This window comes from Equus asinus, chromosome 7 (genome assembly GCF_041296235.1).
Source record: "Equus asinus isolate D_3611 breed Donkey chromosome 7, EquAss-T2T_v2, whole genome shotgun sequence".
Lineage (NCBI taxonomy): Eukaryota > Metazoa > Chordata > Mammalia > Perissodactyla > Equidae > Equus > Equus asinus.
Genome location: NC_091796.1, coordinates 54,278,150 through 54,296,697, shown reverse-complemented (window position 1 = coordinate 54,296,697; position 18,548 = coordinate 54,278,150). Strand labels below are relative to the sequence as shown.

The following is an 18,548-nucleotide window of genomic DNA, read 5'->3' as shown; positions in this document are numbered from 1 at the left end:
TCCAACAATAGCCAGAGCAATTCTTTTAAAAGTTAAGTCAAATCATGTCACTACTCTGCTCAAAACTTTTCCATGGCCCCCAACTCATGTAGAACAAAAACCAAGGCCTTTCAAAGGCCTGCACCTCCCTCCCTCTGCCCTCCCCTCCCCTCCATGCCCGGCTCCTCTCCCACCACCTGCCTCCTCTAGGGCGCCCACTGGTGATGGCTGTATATGTGTCTTTCCAATGTTCAGGGTTTTGGTTTGTTTTTTTTTTAATACCAAGCTTTTGAAAAGGAACACGGGAACACTGTAAAGAGCTGCACAGGGGTCCTCAGAGGCCTCGGCCATGCCTGGCTTTCCTCACGTACCCAGCGAGGGCCCTGACAAGCCCCCACCCTGGGCGCCGGAGTCTTCCCTGCACCAAGCAGGCGTGCTCGCCGCTCCCCGGCAGGACACAGCAAACACTGGTGGCGACAGTAAGGGCACATTTTCTTTTTCTATTTGCTGTAGGTGGCAGAATGCCCAGGACCAGCCCAGCACTGGCATTTGGGGGAGAAATTCCAGACTGAGGAGACAGCTAGAGAAGAAGGGAGGCATGGAAATCCCTACAGGTTTCAACAGTTATCCTTCAAAGCAGACGCGAAACTGGGGATGTTAACAGGAGGGCGGGCTCAGACCGAAACCAAGCCAGAGCAGAAACAAACAGCCAGGCATCTTCGCTGGCCAGCCCCACCAGGTCAACATCTGGGTGCCCAGCTGCTTTCTGCCTGCCAAGGCCATGTTCCTTCTCCTCCGTCACCACTTCTCAGTGTCCTGGGTTAGGGAGGGGTCGGTCTGCCGGCAGACCAGGTCTTCTCCCGTTCTACATCTCAGCCCCATCACACTGCACATGGCACACAGGAAGGGCCCCCTGCATGCCTGCTTGTGGAAGGGGCCATTGAAAGCTGGCCCCGCCTCCCACCTCCGGCCTCCCTGCTCCCTGCTCCGACCCTCTTTGCTTTTGGTTAGGAACCCCGGGCCCCGCCTCTTCTGTGTTCTCAAGGCCTATTCCTCTAGCGACAAAAACCAACCACTTCCCCCTCTCGCCTTCCCGTCCTTTTGGAGGCACAAAGGGCCCTGCTCCCAGAAACACTGTCTCCTGGAGCCAGGAGAATTTCTGGAATGGGCAGGGACCTCGCCTGAAAAAGAGAAAGGAGAACTCTAGGGGAAGGCAGAGGGGAGCAAGGGCTAGATCAAAGAGAGCCTGGACAGGGTCAGGAGTGGGGAGTGCTGGCAGGGAGACAAATGAGGCTCCCAGAGGGGTCAGCCGAGGGACAGGCGTGCCTGCGCTCAGATGCACAGGGGCAGCGCAGGAGCACCACGGAAAAGACTGGCCATTGCAAAGAGACCATAGATGGAAAAGATAAGGTAAGGTGCAAATTAATGGAGAAAAGGACTGACCGGAGATAAGGGCATCTCCCTGTAATGGCAAACGCACAGCCTTGGTATCTCCAAGGTTGGTGGCGTCCCAGACTGTCCCATGTCTGAGCTGGAATGGGAGCTAAGGCCCAGGAGCGGCAGAAATCAGACCAGTTAATGATTAGCTCCCAGCTGAAGGTTTAGAAGCTGACTCATCCTCATCCCGGGCAGGAAGAGCGCCTGAGCCAGTTACCTGAGACAAGGTAAGTGCTCAACTCAGGAAGAAGCCCATAGGAACCTCAGGCTTCTGACCAGGACCCCATCATCTGAGGTGGGCCGGGGGAGGCCATTCTTCGATTTTTCAGCTTTCTGTTGTTGTTTGGTTAACGTGGTGGTGGTTGTTTTTAATTTTGGTTCTAAAATTCTAAGATTTGTCTCAAATATTGATTGTATTTGAACTTTTTTTTCCCTTCGTCTTCTTGCAAAGCCCCCTGGTACATAGTTGTACACTCTAGTTGCGAGTGCCTCTGGTTCTGCTCTGTGGGACGCCACCCCAGCAGGTCCTGATGAGCTGTGCCATGTCCGCACCCAGGATCCGAACCAGCGAAACCCTGGGCCACCAAAGCAGAGCATGTGAACCTACCACTCAGCCACGGGGCCAGCCCCTGTATTTGAACTTGATTTTGCTGGTTCCACACCCAAAAAGTGTGCTGAATGGCAATTACCAGCAAGATTGTCTGCCTACACTCAGAGCTAATCAAATAGCAGAATGGGAAAGACAATAGATTCTAGAACCAGGCCGCGTGGGTCACGTCCTGCCTTGTCCACTTGCTACCTGTGACTTAGGACAAGATACTCGACCTCTCATGGGTGCTCTGTGTGCCTGCTACATAGTAAGCACTCAACAAACGCTAGCTGTTATCATCACCGTCATCATTTTAATTATTACCATCTTTCCCCTACAACCTGGGAGTAAAGCCCTGAAATAAGTGCAGACCTCTTTTCAAAAATCTCATTGCCTGGGGCCAGCCTTGTGGCACAGCAGTTAAGTTCACACGTTCCACTTTGGTGGCCCGGGGTTCACTGGTTCAGATCCCGGGTGCGGACATATGCACTGCTCATCAAGCCATGCTGTGGCAGGCATCCCACATATAAAGTAGAGGAAGATGGGCACGGATGTTAGCTCGGGGCCAGTCTTCCACAGCAAAAAGAGGAGGATTGGCAGCAGATGTTAGCTCAGGGCTAATCTTCCTCAAAAACGAAAAATCCTATTTTGTGTGTAAGCATTTCAGAGCCCTCCTACTCCCCCAGCACAAATGCATGTGGACGCATCCTAGAACGATCCAGGAAACCAATATCTCACGTGTCAGTCGTGGGGCTGGGAGAGGTGACTACAGACTCCCATGCACACTGTCTATAAATTCCTGCATCCTTCTCCCTCACTCCTCACATCCAATCCTTCATAAGTCCTGTCCGGTCTACCTCCAAAATCAACCCTGACTCCGTCCCTTGTCTCACCCTCACTGCTGCCCTGCTCCAGTCCCAGCCACCATCATCTCACCTGCTGCCACAGCCCTCTGACCGCCCTCACCTCCACTCCTACCTGCGCCCCTAACGTGGTTTACGTGCAGCACGCACGGCGATGTTTAAAAGCTAGGACTATAGAAACCATGTCACTCTCCACTCAAACCTGCCCCCGCCAACGGCTTTCCCTTGCACTTCAGATAAAATCTCAAGTTCTCAGCTGGCTTAAAAGACCCTGTATCACTGCCCCTGCCCACCCGTCCAATCTCATCCGGAGCCGTGCTCCTCCTTGTCTGCCACACTCCAGCTTCACCGGCTTCCTTTCAGTTCTTCAAACACTCCTTCCTCCTCTTCAAAGGGCAACTCCTTTTCAAGTCTTAGCGTCAGTGGCATTTCTTCAAAGAAGCCTTCCCTGGCCACCCTCTCTAAATACTGCCCAACTCCCCTCTTTTACTCTTTCACAGCATTATATTCATTTTCTCCAGTGTATTTATTTCTGTAATTAGATAGTTATTTGTTTCTTAATTTGTTTTCTTCTTTTTTGTTTCTGTCACCACGCTGCACCAATGTGAAAAAAGAGGTCTTGTGTGAACAGTGAAGAAAAGCGAAATATGATTAATTGGATCTCCAGGATTTGAGATCCTGGCGGGAAGGAAGGGAAGGGAGGGAGGCAGGGAGAGAAAGTTATCAATTGCAAAAATTTGATTCCAGGTCCTGGCCTGTGGCCTAGGGGTTAAGTTCGGGGCACTCTGCTTTGGCAGCCTGGGTTCCATTTCCAGGTGTGGACCTGCACCACTCATCAGTGGCCATGCTGTGGTGGTGATCAACATACAAAATAGAGGAAGACTGGCACAGGTGTTAGCTCAGGGCAAATCTTCCTCAGCCAAAAAAAACAAAAAGAAATTTGACTCCAAAAAGGAAAAGTAAAGACGTTTTCATTCACTTCTCTTCTCAAAATATTTTTTTAATCTCGAAACAATGGAAAAAAACTAACATGTAATTAGAAATTCAATGAAATTACGTGATTTATAGCTTCAAATGAAAACGTAGGAAGAGCAAAAGTTGATGAAGAAATGGTGAGTAACTCAGCCCAAAGAAGAAAATTCAAATGTAAGTATTTTGCAGGGTTTGGTATATGGGATAGGCAGCAATCCTATTAATTTTGCCAAACACCAGAAATGCTCAAATACTAGAGATAGAAGTTAATACAGAAGATGGGCATGAGACTAGTGCTGAAAACGAGGCGATCACTTGAATGTCTGTGTAGGCAGTTCCCCACCTCTACACTGTGTAGTCAGGCACGTACTCCTCACTGTCACCATTCCTCTGTCCCATACTTCCCCATAATGACACTACAGAGTCATTCTCTGGTGAAGTCAAACAGAAGAGGTTTTTTTTTTAAAGGTTTGTTTTTTTTTTTTTTTTTTTAGATTTTTTTATTTTTTCCTTTTTCTCCCCAAAGCCCCCCGGTACATAGTTGCGTATTCTTCGTTGTGGGTTCCTCTAGTTGTGGCATGTGGGACGCTACCTCAGCGTGGTCCGATGAGCAGTGCCATGTCCGCGCCCAGGATTCGAACCAACGAAACACTGGGCCGCCTGCAGCGGAGCGCGCGAACTTAACCACTCGGCCACGGGGCCAGCCCCTCAAACAGAAGAGGTTTTATTTAGAAAGTTCTACTTCCCAGTACAAGGAAATATATAAAAAAGAAAGTGAAAGTGTTATGGGCTGAATTGCGTCCCCTCAAAATTCATATGTTGAAGTCCCAGTATTTCAGAATGTAACTGTGTTTGGAGATAAGATCTTTAAAGAGGTAATGAAGTTGAAATGAGGCCATTAGGGTGGGACCCTAATCTAATATGACTGGTGTCCTTATAAGAAAAGGAAGAGACAGCAGGGATACACAGGCACAGAGGAGAGGCCATGTGAGGACACAGCAAGAAAGCAGCCATCTACAAGTCAAAGAGAGAGGCCCCAGAAAAAACCAAACCCACTGATGCCTTGATCTTGAACTTCTAGCCCCCAGAACTGTGAGAAAATAAATTTCTATTGTTTAATCTATCCAGTCTTTGGTATATTGTTATGGCAGCCCTAGCAAACTAATACGGGAAGGGGGGAAATTATCAAAGAAATAGCATAAGAAAATTTGGAAGACAGGAGTCCCTAGATTGAAAAGTCTAATACCAAGCACAAAGAATGAAGAAAGACTCATATCAAGACACAGCATCACCAAATTTCACAAAGAAATGTATAGAAGATTCTAAAAGCCTCCAGAGAGGAATTGTAGGTCATACTTAAGGGATCACGTCTGAGGCTAGAATCAAACTTTTCAACACCATCATTTGATGTTAGAGGATAATGAGGTAATATACCCAAAATTCCGAGTATAAATTATTTTCTACTTGGCATTTTATACCCAGTCAAGCATCAATTAAGTGTGCGAGTAGAATAATGACATATTTTAGATGTTTAAAGAGATGGAAAAAAATGTACTCTCTACTCATCCTTTATCATGAAGGTACTGGAGAATATGTTCCACAAAAATGAAGAAGTAAATCAAAAGAGAATGAAAAATGGATCCAGCAATCCTGGAATTCAGCAGAGAAGAGAAGGAAGGAAATTCCTAGGATGAGAGTGAAGGTGAGTTACATGACACCAGCTGTATAGCCGCAGGCCAACCAACCAAGCAAAGATTTCAGATTGAAGCAGAAAGTCAAAAGCTTCAGTAGAAAATGTTATTGAGAGACATTTACACTTAAGAGTGAAGATGGGTAAGGGAAAACTTACACATTTAAAGAAAACTAATTAGATAAAATAAACCAACCATTATTAACTCCAAGAAAAACAAAACTTGAACAGGAAAGGAAATGTGATCAGAGTACACAATTTGGTTTGGCCATAAATAGGATTTACAAATCCAAAATAATGAAAATTTGAATACAAACAAAATCAGAATTAGGACATAATTATATTATGAGAATAAGGAGAGGAAGAGAGGAGTTTAAATGAGCTATTATTCCATAATAGGAAGCCAATAGTTAATGTCTAAAATTGATGAATTAAGTATATTCATATTGCTTAGAAATATGAACACAGAAGACAGACTTCCAGTTTGATCACAATTAAACAATAAGTTTTGGACTTACTCTATAACCTTAAACAACTACAAAACTAAACAAAATATGCAAAACAACTCCTTTTAGGCATCAGACAATGGCACAAGGATGTGGTCCTTGAGAGAAGGGAAATACACAAAGTTAGGTCCACATCCATCCCAGTTTTCTGCTGGAAATACCTTCCAAACCAAGGCAAAGAGAAGTAGAGCCAAATAGAAAGCAACAGTCTTTCTGGGTGAAAGAAAGACAGTGGAGTACAAGGCTGCTGAGGCAACTAGAATTTTCACGGAAGGGTAGCAGAGGGGAGGTAACTGCGCAGAGGAGAAGTTCCATAAATCTGCACAGGACTTCCTTGAACCTTCAGCTAAATATTGTCATATGTACACAGGGTGAGATTCTGTGAGACATAGCAGACAACAGTTCAGGGGGGATATGACCTGCACAGAGAGATCCTGGAGATTACATAGTGCTGGGAGAATTATCCCAAGCATTCAGTTCAGACTCCAGAAGATCACACTTGGAAAAATGGCAACTCTAGTCTAAGAATAAAGGCTTGGCTAGACCTACCCTAACAAAAACTTAACCTAAGCCTTAATATGATCCCACTGATCCACCAGGAAAGTAATTGCCTTCCAGAACAAAATTCAATGTATTTTAAAAGAAAACAACAAGTCTAGACTACCATAAATAGAGTTCACAATGTCCAGTAAACTGTCAAAAATTATTAGACATGTAAAGAAGCAGGAAAGTGTGACATATAACCTGGGGAAACAAAGTGTACGGAAACAAACTCAGAGATGACACTGATGTTGCAACTGGCAGACATGTACTTTAAAACAGCTATTGTAGGGGCCGGCCCTGTGGCCAAGTGGTTAAGTTGGCATGCTCTGCTGTGGTGGCCCAGGGTTTCACCGGTTCAAATCCTGGGTGTAGACATGGCACTGCTCATCAGGCCACACTGAGGCGGCATCCTACATGCCACAACTAGAAAGACTCGCAACTAAAAGTGCACAACCATGGACCAGGGGGCTTTGGGAGAAAAAGGAAAAATAAAATCTTTAAAAAAATAATAATAATTTTAAAAAATAATAAAACAGCTATTATAAATATGTTTAAACATTATAAATAAAAGATAATACAATGAGTGAACAGATGGGGGAATCACAGCAGAAAAATGAAAACTATAAAAAATAACCAATCAAAAATTCTAGGGGCCAGCCCCATAGCCAAGTGGTTAAGTTCGCGCGCTCCGCTTCGGTGGCCCAGTGTTTCACCAGTTCAGATGCTGGGAGTGGACATGGTACCACTTATTAGGTCATGTAGAGGTGGTCCCACATAGCACAACCAGAGGCACTCACAACTAAAATATATAACTATGTTCTGGGGGACTTTGAGGAGAGGAAAAAAAAAAAAAAGAATGGCAACAGATGTTAGCACAGGTGCCAATCTTTAAAAAAAAAAAATCTAGAACTGAAAAGAAATTAATACCAATTTTAAAATGGAGACTTCACTGGATGAGTTTAAATCATATTGGAAACTACAGAATAAAGCATTAGTGAACTTGAAGACAGGTCAATGGAAACTATCAATACAGAATAGAGAGGGGAAAAAGACTAAAAAACATGAACAAAGCTTCAGTGACCTCTGGGACACTATCAAGTGATCAAACATAGAGGTAATCAGAGCCTCAGCTATAGAAGAGAAAGAAGAGAAAAAAAATTCTAATGTGGAATGGCCAAAAATTTCCTAAATTTGATGACAAATTCAACCTACATATCCAAGAATGTCTACAAACCCCAACCAGGATAAAAACAAAGAAAATCATACCGAGGCACAGCATGATCAATTTGTTGTAAACTAAGGAATAAAGAGAAAATCTTAAAAGCAGCCAGAGGTTGGGGAAGTGGAGGGGAAAATGATACATGATAAACAAAGGAACAACAATTTATCATAACAAATAAAGTGAGCTAGGAGACAACAGAATAACATAAAGTGCTGAAAGACAAAACCTGACAACCCAGAATTTTCTACCCAGTGAAAATATCCTTTAAAAATACAGGCAAAACAAAGACATTTTCAGACAAACAAAAGCTGAGAAAATATAAAAACAAAAAGTTCTTCAGGTGAAGGGAAATGATACCAGATGGAAACAGATCGAGACTGGGGAATGAGGAGCTCTGAAAATAGTAAATAAAAAAGACTTTTATATAGATAAATATAAAATACTTTTTTCCTCAATTTTAAATTTCTTTAAAATACAATCAGCCATTTAGTGCAAAAATAACGACAATGCATTGTGAGTTTACAACATGCATAGAAGTAAAATACATGACATTATGTGTAGTAAATGTATAGTGAATAGCAAAGGATAGAAGGAGGATAAATAAGAGTTTAATACTATTCTAAGATTCTTAAATTATACATAAATGGTACAATAATAATTCAAGGTAGACATAAGTCAATGTTGCATAGCAACCACTAAAAATGAAACAATGACTTATAGCTAAAAATCCAATGGAGGCAACAAAATTGGATTTTAAAATAAACTTGATTATTCCAGAAGAAGTCAGGAAAGAAGGATAAGGATAATAAAGAATCAATGGGACAATTGAAAACAAATGGCAAAATGCTAGCCTTAAATCCAACCAAATCAGTAATTACATTAAATATAAATAGTCTAAACACTCCAATTAAAAGGCAGAGACTAACAAACCAGATAGAAAAAGTAAGACTAACAGTATGCTCTTTACAAGACAGACATAAAATATAGAAACAATGTAATTGCCAGAAGAAAGACCATGAAGAATAGAAAGTGCCTCTGAAGAGGGAGAGAGAAAAAGAGAAACTATTGTTCTTAATATAAACCTTTTTAACACTATTTGTACTCTTAAATAATTTGCTTGTAATACCTTTAAAAAGAGTTTTAGAAACTGAAGAAATTGTTCTGAGAGCGCTTCATAAGTTGACTCTTATCCTTTGTGATTTTTCGAGGCATTTAAAACTTGCAGTTGAGGTATAAAAACAGAAGAATAAAACCATTCTACCCTGAAAGGCAGATGGATCATAATTATAATATTATTTGCTCACAATTTCTAGGGAGAGAGGTTGAGGTACAGGCTAACATAATGACTTCATCAGAAGCACATAAACCCAAAAACAGAACCAAGAGTGTTTCTTCTTCAGTTCCTCATGCCAGTTGGAATCCAGTGAGGGTCAGGCCATAATCACAGGTGTTCTTACTTAAGCCCCAAGCTACTCCAGTGGTGGTCAAGTCTTACAGATGCTAGGGTAACCAATAGTTTTTGAATACCCATTATATGCAAGGCCCTGGGCTAGGCATTACCTGGGGGACACAAGCATAAGACACATAAGTTCAAAAGGATTTCCATCAGTTTTACTCACTTACCTTTTCCCCTAATTCACATATAGTATAATAAATTTTTTCGCCAGTCATTGGATGATGCAGTAGATTGTTACAGTAATGGCCCCCAAAGAATCATGCAGCCCTGTATCCATATCCTTTATGAGCTCCTTCAACATTGACTGTATGCTTGGACATGTGGTTTGCTTTGGCCAACGGGATGCTAGCAAACATAATACAAACAGAGGCTTGAAAGGTCCTTGTGCATTGAGACTTATACCCTCTCTCTTGCTGCTTTTGGAACACAGTAGCATACGAAGAAGCCCAGGATAACCTGCTGGTGATATGTGACCCAGCCAACAACCAGCACTAACCACCACACATCTGCTTGAGGCTATCTTCGACAATCTAGCTCCAGCCAAGCTGGTGAGTCCGCCTAGGTGATACCAGCAGAAGAACTGCCCTCCTGGGCCCAGCAAAAGTTCCTGGTGCACAGAACTGGGAGCAAATAAAATGGTGTCTGTTTTATGCCAATAAATTTGGTAGGTTGATTATGCCACAATGGTTAACTGATACAAGTGGGATGATCTGACTGGCACAGCAACAGGACTGCATGTGTCAAAGGCCCATCTTTTCTCTTAGAAGATTCTAACTTCATACAAACTGAGCTGTATGTGACTTCCCCTGGAGTTTTGGAGCAGCTTCAAACCTTCCCAACTTGAATCCAGGCTCTCTTCCTTCAACACCTAACATGACCTGAATAGTAGGACGCAGTCTCTGACTTTTAAATCTCTACTTTAAAATTTCATTTAATTTTTGAGTGGGTAATGCATAAGCATGTTGAAAAGTCTAACAATTCTGTGTTAGGGTTCAATCAGAGAAGCAGAACCATTAGGAGATACATACACACACACAATAAGGGATTTGTTATGTGCAATTGCAGGAGCTAGTTATGTAGTCTCTGTAGGGCTTTTGTCATCATATCTGTTGCTAGAGTTTGAAGTCCACAGGAAGATGGATGTAGAGTTGGGGAGAGCAAAGAGAAGCAGGAACCCACAAGTATGTGCTAGAACCCATGAGGATGAACAGAAATATGTCAATTCTCACTGCCTCTGATGTTAGTGTCCTGCCAGAGAAGCTGATGCCCTCATCATGAAGCTAAACACAGGATTCAGAGTTGGCCCAGAAGTCAGAAAAGCTGAAAAAGGATCCATTGAAGGCCTGGCTGCTGCCCCACACCAACAAGGGCAGCCACAGACAAGTGACAAAATATTGAGCTATAAAATAGCTTCTGTTTCACTTCCACCATCCAAAGCTTACTTGATAACCTTTTTTAGGGACTACTCTAACTGGAACATACAGGAAAGGGAATTCTTGGAAATATGGTTCAGCTTCGCCAAGTTGACACGTGACAAAGCTGCTACCCACATGGGGTTCACATTGAAAAATGTCTTCCTACCCCTCATTCTCTCAATTGTCCTCCCCCACAAACGACCAGTTATTAGTATCAGTTTCTTGTGTTTTCTTCCTGAAATATTCTACACACATATGAGTATACACAAATATCTAGTACTTGGAGCATTTTACACGAAAGATCACCTACTACACCTGTTGATCAACCTCTTGCTTTTTTTAAAACTAAACAACATATCTTGAAAATTTTTCCGTATCAATAGAGGAATTGCTGTCTTTTTTTCTTTAACAACTGCATAATATTCGGTGTGGATGTACCATGATCTGTTTAACTAGACCCTTATCAACGGACATCTAGATTTTATTGACATTTTGCTGCTTTAAATAATCCTACAAAGAGTGGTCTTGCACATGCACGAATGTACTTATAATTAATGCTCATTGTCAATGTGGTGTGGTATCAACCAAAACGGGCCGGAAGGAGCGACTGATGGTGCCAATCAGTGCACATGGGCTGCTGTTGCAATGAAATTTCTTTCGGATACTCAATCCACTTTAATGTCCACCATTTATAAATTTATTTTACACCTTTTGTGCATCTGCATCTTTTTCTGTCTCTCTCCTTGGTCATCAGCTGCATCTGAGACTGTTGTGTGAGGGCCTGATAAAATAATCTAACTAGTGAGTTAATATTTACAGGATCACCCTCTAAAATGCTCATGAGTAAAAATGTTCTTAATGAGAGAGCTGTAATCATCAAAAAAAAGTAACACGGAAATCTATTGACAGACAAAACAAGTGGTTGACAAAGCTGAAAATCATTCATTCTTCTGCCATCTTAATGTTACATTTTCCAGTGGCAGACTTTGCAACTATCAGATGGAAGACAAGCTATTTGAGCAAAATGTGAGACCCACAAAGAATGACAGCTTGGACAGGTTTTTACCTAAGAACGTTTTCATTGATTTTTCCATTATTGAGTGTTTGCTTAAAGGCCATTTCACCCTTCATCCGCAAGGGTTTTATAAACATCACATTTGCTTCATTCATACTTTAAAGATCTGGACTTCTCTGGAGAGGAAATATTTTTCTTTTAGGAAACATTGTTTTAAAATATAAGCATAGAGTGTCTTGACTCATAGCATAATGCTGGCGGCGGGAGGGCAGAATAAGACACGTACACAAAAGAAGAAAGTTACTCGCAATTCAAAGAAGAGTTACTCGCAATTGTATACCCCAAAGTGGTTTGTCGTGTTATCTTAAGGAAAACCCTCAAAGAGCAGTGAGAGATCTGAGGAGGGTGGGCTTCCTGTCCAAGAGCATTCCACCTGACTTCCTTGAGCCTTTTCTGATCCTCCAGGTTCCTTCTGTCTCCAACAGCCTGTGGCTCTAGAAGGCATTTACTGGACAGTATGTCAGAAGGTCCAGATTCCAGAGAGTCAAGATTTTGAGGCAGAAAGGAAAGCAGTCTCAAGAAATAGTATAAAGTCCCTTTCAGCCAGAACAGACTATAGAAGCATGGAAATAAGAGAACTGGTTTGGAGTTGGATTAGAGAGACCTTGAAATGCCAGATTTGTAAGAAGAGAGTGAAGTTACTCCACACAAGCATAGGCCCCAAAGAGTTCCTCAATAGGAAAACGCCTGACTAGGGACCTTGGGAAGGAGCTAATATTAATAACCATTTTATAAATGGATACACTCAAATCTGGATGAGGATTATGAGAATTAGTACTTGAGAGTGGCTGATTTCCAGGTCTGTGCTTAAGTGATCTAGTGAGTTGGGCTACTTACAGAGCTCAAAAGATTTACAAACACATTAGGAAGGCTCAGCAGAGTCAAAAGCCAGTGGTGCTCCCCAGTCTCAGCCTCGGGCTCCTTCATGGAAAGGCTGCAGCAAAACTGAACCATTGGCCCCTGGCCACGTAATGAATCAACTAGAGTAAGCATGCCTCATGAGCGGAGTCCAAACAAGCTCCCATCGGGGCCTACTGACAGCTCCTAATTAATAGACTTCTGGTTCACAAGTGAGAGTAAAAATGTTTGCAACAATAAAAGGAAGACCGTGATCACAATGGGGGAGGGGGCTATGAAGAAAGCAGAAGGGAAAATTATGATGGGAAAATGGACCCAGGTCTACAGTTAGCTGGCTGAGCAATAACTCATACCTTTATTTATTTGTTCAAGTCAGATGTGAGCACCTACATACATTTGATTCCTAGTTTTGAAATCAAGTCTACAAAACAGAATATGAGAAAACAACAATGTTGATAGGATTCAAAAATACTGACAAATCTCCATCAGTTCATATTTTGTGAGTGCCAGCTTGCTGCACTATTAGTGCAGAGGCTGGGAGAAGTCACAGAGAGGCTGGGGCTACCAGATAGATCAAGAAGTGAGAAGTTATGGAGGAAAGAATTAGCAATTTGGAAGATGGCAATATAGAATTGTTGCAGGCAGAGGAGGAGAGAGAAGCAAGACTTAAAAGAAATGAAGAAACTCTCCGAGAATTATCAGACACAATTAGGAGATGCAACGTAAGGATTATAGGTATACCAGAGGGAGAAGAGAAGGAGAAAGGGGCAGAAAACCTATTCAAAGAAATAATGGCTGAGAACTTCCCAAATCTGGTGAGGGAGATGGATCTGCAGGTGACAGAAGCCAATAGATCTCCAAACTTTATCAATGCAAGAAGACCAACTCCACGACATATAGTAGTGAAGCTAGCAAAAGTCAACGACAAGGAGAAAATATTAAGGACAGCCAGGCAAAAGAAACTAACCTACAAAGGAACCCCCATCAGGCTATCAGCAGATTTCTCGGCAGAAAGCTTACAGGCTAGAAGAGAGTGGAATGATATATTCAAAAATCTGAAGGACAAAAATCTACAGCCGAGAATTCTCTACCCAGCGAAAATATCCTTCAAATACGATGGAGAAATAAAAACTTTTCCAGATAAACAAAAATTAAGGGAGTTTATTGCCACAAAACCTCCTCTTCAGGAAATCCTCAGGAAAACCCTCACTCCTGAAAAATCCAAAAAAGGAAAGGGGCTACAAAACCAAGAGCAGAGGAGATAAGTAGAAGGACAACAACAGAGAGTAGCAGCTCTACATCTGAACAGATTAAACCATGGGACGAGAAACAAAGGAAACTGAAGAAAACCGGAAAACAAGACACAAAATGGGAGTGGAAGGCCCCCACGTCTCAATAATCACTCTAAATGTAAATGGATTGAACTCCCCAATCAAAAGACACAGAGTGGCAGGATGGATCAAAGAACAAGATCCAACAATATGCTGCCTCCAGGAAACACACCTCAGCCCCAAAGACAAACACAGACTCAGAGTGAAGGGATGGAGAACAATACTCCAAGCTAATAACGAACAAAAGAAAGCAGGTGTCGCTATACTAATATCAGACAAGGTAGATTTCAAAGCAAAACAGATAAAGAAAGATAAAGAGGGACAGTATATAATGATAAAAGGGACTCTCCACCAAGAAGACATAACACTTATAAATATATACGCACCCAACACAGGAGCACCAAAATTTGTAAAGCAACTCTTAATAGAACTAAAAGAAGACATCAACAACAATACAATAATAGTAGGGGACCTCAACACACCATTAACACCAATGGACAGAACATCCAGACAGAAAATCAACAGGGAAATAATAGAATTAAATGAAAAATTAGACCAGATGGACTTAATAGATATATATAGAACACTTCATCCAAAAACAGCAGGTTACACATTCTTCTCAAGTGCACATGGAACATTCTCAAGGATTGACCATATTTTGGGAACCAAAGCAAACATCAATAAATACAAGAGAGTTGAAATAATATCAAGCATCTTTTCTGATCATAATGCTATTAAACTAGAAATCAACTACAAGAAAAAAGCAGAGAAAGGTGCAAAAATGTGGAGACTAAACAACACGCTTCTCAACAAACAATGGATCATTGAAGAAATTAAAGAAGAAATCAAATATTATCTGGAGACAAATGAAAATGAGAACACGACATACCAAATCATTTGGGATGCAGCAAAAGCAGTCCTAAGAGGGAAATTCATTGCAATACAGGCTCACCTCACTAAACAAGAAAAAGCTCACGTAAGCAACCTCAAACGACACCTAACAGAACTAGAAAAAGAAGAACAAACAAAGCCCAGAGTCAGTAGAAGGAGGGAAATAATAAAAATAAGAGCAGAAATAAACGATATTGAAACAAAAAAGACAATAGAAAGGATCAATGAAACAAAGAGTTGGTTCTTCGAAAGAATTAACAAAATCGACAAACCCCTAGCCAGACTCACCAAGAAAAAAAGAGAGAAATCGCAAATTAATAAAATCAGGAATGACAGAGGAGAAATCACAACAGATACCAATGAAATACAAGAGATCATAAGAGAATACTATGAAAAACTATATGCCAACAAATTGAACAACCTGGAAGAAATGGACAAATTCCTAGACTCCTACAATCTCCCCAAACTGAATCAGGAAGAAATGGAGAATCTGAATAGACCTATCACAAGTAAGGAAATAGAAACGGTAATCAAAAACCTCCCCAAAAACAAGAGTCCAGGACCAGACGGCTTCTCTGGAGAATTCTACCAAACATTCAAAGAAGACTTAATACCCATTCTCCTCAAACTGTTCCAGAAAATTGAGAAAGATGGAGAACTCCCTAACACATTCTATGAAGCCAACATCACTCTGATCCCCAAACCTGACAAGGACAACACAAAGAAGGAGAACTACAGGCCGATATCACTGATGAACATAGATGCAAAAATCCTCAACAAAATTTTGGCAAACCGATTACAGCAATACATCAAAAAGATTATACACCATGATCAAGTGGGATTTATACCAGGGACACAGGGATGGTTCAACATCCGCAAGTCAATCAATGTGATACACTACATCAACAAAATGAAAAACAAAAACCACATGATCATCTCAATAGATGCAGAGAAAGCATTCGACAAGATCCAACACCCATTTATGATAAAGACCCTCAGTAAAATGGGTATAGAAGGAAAGTACCTCAACATAATAAAGGCCATATATGATAGACCCACAGCAAACATCATACTCAACGGACAAAAGCTGAAAGCCATCCCTCTGAGGACAGGAACAAGACAAGGGTGCCCACTTTCACCACTCCTATTCAACATAGTACTGGAGGTGCTGGCCAGAGCAATTCGGCAGGAAAAAGAAATAAAAGGAATCCAAATAGGTAACGAAGAAGTAAAACTCTCATTGTTTGCAGACGACATGATCTTATACATAGAAAACCCCAAAGAATCCACAGAAAAACTATTAGAAATAATCAACAACTACAGCAAAGTAGCAGGGTATAAAATTAACGTGCATAAATCAGTAGCATTTCTATACACTAGCAATAAACTAACAGAAAAAGAACTCAAGAACTCTATCCCATTCACAATCGAAACGAAAAGAATAAAATACCTTGGGATAAACTTAACCAAGGAAGTGAAGGATCTATACAATGAAAACTACAAGACTTTCTTGAAAGAAATTGACGATGACATAAAGAGATGGAAAGACATTCCTTGCACATGGATTGGAAGAATAAACATAGTTAAAATGTCCATACTACCTAAAGCAATATACAGATTCAATGCTATCCCAATCAGAATCCCAAGAACATTCTTCACAGAAATTGAACAAACAATCCTAAAATTCATATGGGGCAACAAAAGACTGCGAATTGCTAAAGCAATCCTGAGCAAGAAAAACAAAGCCGGCGGAATCACAATCCCCGATTTCAAAACATACTACAAAGCTACAGTGATCAAAACAGCATGGTACTGGTACAAAAACAGGTCCACAGATCAATGGAACAGAATTGAAAGCCCAGAGATAAAACCACACATCTATGGACAGCTAATCTTCGACAAAGGAGCAGAGGGCCTACAATGGAGAAAAGAAAGTCTCTTCAACAAATGGTGCTGGGAAAACTGGTCAGCCACATGCAAAAGATTGAAAATCGACCATTCTTTTTCACCACACACCAAAATAAACTCAAAATGGATCAAAGACCTAAAGATTAGGCCTGAGACAATAAGTCTTTTGGAAGAGAATATAGGCAGTACACTCTTTGACATCAGTTTCAAAAGAATCTTTTCGGACACTGTAACTCCTCAGTTGAGGGAAACAATAGAAAGAATAAACAAATGGGACTTCATCAGACTAAAGAGCTTCTTCAAGGCAAGGGAAAACAGAATTGAAACAAAAAAACAGCTCACTAATTGGGAAAAAATATTTACAAGCCACTTATCCGACAAAGGGTTAATCTCCATAATATACAAAGAACTCACACGGCTTAACAACAAAAAAACAAACAACCCGATCAAAAAATGGGCAGAGGACATGAACAGACATTTCTCAAAAGAAGATACGAATATGGCCAATAGACACATGAAAAGATGTTCATCATCGCTAATCATCAGGGAAATGCAAATCAAAACTACACTAAGATATCACCTTACCCCCGTTAGATTGGCAAAAACATCCAAAACCAAGAACGACAAATGTTGGAGAGGTTGTGGAGAAAGAGGAACCCTCATACACTGTTGGTGGGAATGCAAACTGGTACAGCCACTATGGAAAACAGTATGGAGATTTCTCAAAAAGTTAAAAATAGAAATACCCTATGACCCAGCCATCCCATTACTGGGTATCTATCCTAAGAACCTGATATCAGATATCTCAAGAGTCCGTTGCACCCCTATGTTCATCGCAGCATTATTTACAATAGCCAAGACGTGGAACCAGCCTACATGCCCAGAAACTGATGATTGGATAAAGAAGATGTGGTATATATACACAATGGAATACTACTCAGCCATAAAAAAAGACGAAATTGGCCCATTCACAACAACGTGGATGGACCTCGAGGGCATTATGTTAAGCGAAATAAGTCAGTCAGAGAAAGACGAACTCTATATGACTCCACTCATAGGTGGAAATTAGTATATTGAGAAGGAGATCTGATCGGTGGTTACCAGGGAAAAGGGGGGGTGGGGGGAGGGTACGGAGGGGGAAGTGGTGTACCCACAATATGACTAACAAAAATGTACAACTGAAATCTCAAAAGGTTGTAATCTATCATAACATTAATAAAAAAATAAATAAATATAAAAAAAAAAAAAAAAAAAAAAAAAGAAGTGAGAAGTTGTGGCCCAACAAGATGGATTCCGAGATTCTGGAACTCTAAGATTTCTCATGCACGAGGCTTCTCAGAATTCTTTTCTTCTTCTCTTCACTTTTAGAGGTGCAGGACCACAGACTAGAGAGGGCTTGGGGGTTGCTGTCTAAATCACTGATAGATTAGAAGAGATGATGCCAAGAGCACAGAAGACAAGAGAGTAATTTGGAATAATCAGGAACAAGACTTCAGAAAATTTGGAGTCTTCCATTTGTTTTGACATTTGATATATTGCCTGTTGCCCATTTTTAGCATAAATTTTAGCACACTCCAGCCTGATGATGCCGTTGTGTACCAGAGAAATTTGTGATAAGGAATGTTAATCTTCAGAGACAGCAGTACAGTCAGTACAGACAGCAGTCCAGACTTCCGTTGGCAATTTGTTGGTGTTCTTAAAACGTATAAGTTAGCTTTTTGGAACCTGTAACACCTCTTGTAATAGAAACAGTGTTATAATTGGAGATTATTTCCTTGAGCTAGCTCATAAAGACTATTTAATAAAGTTCCTA

The 18,548-nt window shown here is 41.2% G+C and overlaps 1 long non-coding RNA gene across 1 annotated transcript; it reads left to right on the top strand.

Moving 5' to 3' along the window:
- The first annotated feature begins 290 nt into the window (after positions 1–290).
- LOC139045774 (uncharacterized) lies at positions 291–14,164 on the top strand. The gene is made up of 3 exons (XR_011504866.1): positions 291–1,643; positions 5,421–5,542; positions 9,688–14,164. It is a non-coding gene; the product is annotated as an uncharacterized lncRNA (long non-coding RNA).
- Positions 14,165–18,548: the final 4,384 nt, after the last annotated feature.